Genomic DNA, 3,815 nt, shown 5'->3' with positions numbered 1-3,815 from the left:
CGATTGGGATTCTGAGGATTCTTTTAGTGAAACCATCCATCTCCTTATCGTTAGCTTCCCTCTTAAGGTTCTTAGAAATTTTATCCTTTCTTTTCCTTAAACTTCTCCCTTCAGTTTCCTGATCTTCTTGAACTGGTTCTGGTGAACTATTTAAAGGGTTGGGTTTTGGTTCGGGTGGGTTAGCTAATGGTTTCGGTGGTGGTTTGAGTGCATTGATATAGTCATTATCGATTGAGGGTAACCGCACTCGGTATGTCAGAGGTGCCTGTCGATCGATGGGAGGTGTGTTGTGACGATCGACGTCGGACTCACTCTGTTCGATCGATGGTTGGCTCAGCCGATCGATCGATTTTATCATAGAAAGGGGAGGGTGGGTGAGGATGCTTAGCTGCAAATTCCTCATGAGTTAGAATTTGAACTGCATTGCATTCAGTCGATTTAGCAGATGACGTCGATCGATGACTGGAGTTATCCGTCCATCGATCTTTGTCATGGTCTGTCGATCGATGCGAGTTCATCGACATCGGTCGACACCATTGGGATCCGCCGAGACTCATGGAGCTTTCGATTTCGAAGTCTCCTTCCTCGAGCTTCTCATGTCTCACCACTTACCAGAAATCATCATCTATGATGGCATTTACGTGGTATTTTCCCTTGTCAGCTCCTGCCTCTCTAGCGAAAGCTTCTAGCCTTTTTATAGTTTCACCAGTCTGAATCACTTGTGTTTCAAGTTTTCTCACTTGAGTCCCTAAGGTCTCGATTTTGGTGTTCAGATTGTTGTAGGCGGAGTCTATTTTACCGTTGAAATCCACGGTGATTTGTTGTTGTCCCAACAGTACTCGATCAAGCATTTCTTCGATCTTGCTTTCCTGAGTCTGGGGTGGTGGATTCTGGTAGTAGGAGTTCGAGTAGCTTTTGCTGTTGTTGAAGGGTTTTTGAAATTGTGAACTTTGGTTACATCTTTGACCATTTCCAAAGAAGTTTCTGTTTCCGCCCTGGTTTCCAAATTTCTGGAATCAGGTACCTCCGATGTAGTTCACATTTTCTTCTCCTTCCGTATCTACTCCTTTCGTATCTACTACTTCTCCTTCAGCTAAACAGACTTGCTTCCTTAGAAGCTCGTGCATCACATCTAACTTAGCTCTTACTTCGTCCATCTGTTCCTTCCCGATAGAGGCTACAGACTTCTTCCGTTCAGAGTCAGTGTTTTTGGTGCTGCTGCTGTTAGCAAGGTGTTCGATAAGTCTCACAGTTTCTAACGGATTCTGAGTAGTGAAGTTTCCTTCACTCACCGTATCAAGATTCATTTGATACTGCAAGGCGAGACCTCGGAAGAAAATGCTTAGAAGCTGCACTTCGTTAAATCCGTGGTGTGGACAGTCTCGCTGGAAGAACCTAAATCTAATCCACGCATCTTTGAAGGACTCTCCAGCCTTCTGCGAGAATGTGGAAATTTTGTTTCGAAGTTCTTCAGCGCGCGCCTCATCGAAGAAGTTTCGTAAGAAAGCATTCTTGATGTCCGCCCAGGATGTTAAGGATCCTGTGGGTAGCTGCCTAAGCCAGTGCATCGCTTCTCCATTCAGCGTATCTGAAGAGCTTGCACAGCAGGTAATCTTCGGGGACTCCTTCCATCCGAATAGCAGCCACAAAATCCTCGAACCGTTCTAGATGGTCCATAGGATGCTTGTGCGGTAACCCAGAGTAGGGTATCTGCGACACGAGAGTGTAGTATTGAGGCTTCAGCTCAAAATTCTGCTTCTGGATCTCCGGAAGTCGAATTGCTGATCTGTTGGAATAGTACTCATCTGGGCGATTGTAGTCGGCCAGTGGTTTCGATCGAGGGTCCTTGTCTACAGGTTGAGCAGCTCCTGTAGTATCAGCATCAGGGATTACAGTCCCCTAAGCGTCTATTTTCAGACCTGTTGCATTACGCAGATGACCGTCCTGGTCATACAGGTTTCCGTTCTCGTCCTGTGTTAGAATAATAAAGTTTACCATTTTTGACGACACGGTATCGATCGACGTACGCGGTGTAATATCGATCGTTGTCGAACGATTAGGATTGATCGACGATGAAGGTCTGGTGTCGGTCGACGGTTGGTTGTGCGTATCGATCGACGACAAAGTTGTTGCGTCGAGCGATGCAGAACGTTGACCTCTACGGATGGTGCGTTCCAAGTGAGCATGATCGGCTGAGAACAGAAAGTCTTTCTCCTTGTTGCTTCTGGTACCGCTGGGCATGCACCTGAAAAGACAAGAAAAAGATTATGTTAGAAAGGGGGTAGAGAAAAGAATAAGAATCAATAAAACTAAATCTAATGGCGAGAAAAGCTCCCCGGCAACGGCGCCAAATTTGATACCACTCAAATTACCCTAAGGAGTGTTACTCTCATCATAAGAGGTTCAAATGTAGTACTTAGGGATCGAATCCACAAGGAGCTAGGGAACAATTAAATGAAATAGCAATATTAACAAGCGAAGTAAATAGTAAATGTAACTTGATTGGAAATGATATTAGATGCAGGGCCGCTATTCAGGTGTTGGAGATTATAATATCTATAGATGCCTATTTGTTGCATGCATGATATGTTAGAGCTCAACCGCTTAACTCAGTGATCAGCTGTCGCATGTTTCACTGGTTAACAAGCTAGATCTCGTGTCTCAACGGTTAGTATGTTGACAACGAGAGAGTGTCGACCGATGGTCCTATAGGGACGTCGACCGATACACCTTTACCTACGTCGACCGATAGTCAGTTGAGGACATCGATCGACGGGTTCTAGCCACGCCTATGCGCGAGTATGATATGCCCTATTAAGATACTAAATTGGCGGTTAGCCTTCTCTAGCAGTCCTAATATGATAGATAGATGTCAGGATGGGATAACAAAGGGTGATTGAGTATGCAATCCTATGATCAAGTTCTAGTTAGCAAGGCTAAAACAAGCAATGAATACAACTCTATCATGAATATCACAACAAGGCAGATCTATAGTTTGAGGCTAATCCCACAAACCTATCTGAACCCTGGATCTAATAATTGAACTACTCAGACATAGCAAAGCAATTCATAACAATAAAGAAATAGAAACTCATAGTATAGATGAAAAGAAATGAAAACAAGGAGTTCCAATCACAAGTTATCTTCTCTCCAAAACTCTCTTCTCTCTCTCTCAAAGTAAAACTGTAACAAAAAGCTCTCCTTTTTTGCGGTCAAAACATTTAGGCAGTATATAATCTACTAGGTTAAAAACTCGTCAGGGCATTTTCTTAATTTGGCTTGGCCTTGGGTTTTAAGTCCGCTGGTTCCAAAATGTCGCATGTCCAATGTCTCGACATCGATCGATGGTACTTGTGTACATCGATCGATATTAATCTTCATTTGTCGAGGCATCTCATGGTGTCGATCGACAGCACTGGATGTGCATCGATCGATTGTTCTTCCTCTCGTCGACCTCTACATGGTCAGCTCGGGTGAAATGTCTTTTAAGCTCCAAAATTCTCCAAAGTCATAGCTTTACTCCGAAATGCACCTGAACCTGAAAACATACCTAGAAGAGTAGAAAACATAGATATATATATATATATATAGTAAAACACCTATATACCATAGATGAAAACAGGTCAAATCCAAGGTATATCAACCAGCACCCAAAAAAAGTAAAAGACGTGCGAAGTTTTCTCGGACACGCCGGATTTTACAGGAGGTTTATACAAGAGTTTAGCAAGATCGCTAGACCTTTAAATAACCTCTTGTGCAAGGAAGTAAAGTTCGACTTTACTCCAGAATGCATGAAAGGTTTCAATGATTTAAAA

The 3,815-nt window shown here is 43.3% G+C and overlaps 1 non-coding gene across 1 annotated transcript; it reads left to right on the top strand.

Annotated features, from left to right (window-relative positions):
• The first annotated feature begins 1,362 nt into the window (after positions 1–1,362).
• On the top strand, positions 1,363–1,469 carry LOC125609669. Its single transcript, XR_007339821.1, has one exon. It is a non-coding gene; the product is annotated as a small nucleolar RNA R71 (small nucleolar RNA).
• Positions 1,470–3,815: the final 2,346 nt, after the last annotated feature.

This window comes from Brassica napus, chromosome A5, assembly GCF_020379485.1.
Source record: "Brassica napus cultivar Da-Ae chromosome A5, Da-Ae, whole genome shotgun sequence".
NCBI classification, from domain to species: Eukaryota; Viridiplantae; Streptophyta; class Magnoliopsida; order Brassicales; family Brassicaceae; genus Brassica; species Brassica napus.
This window is presented reverse-complemented; position numbering and strand designations above follow the sequence as displayed.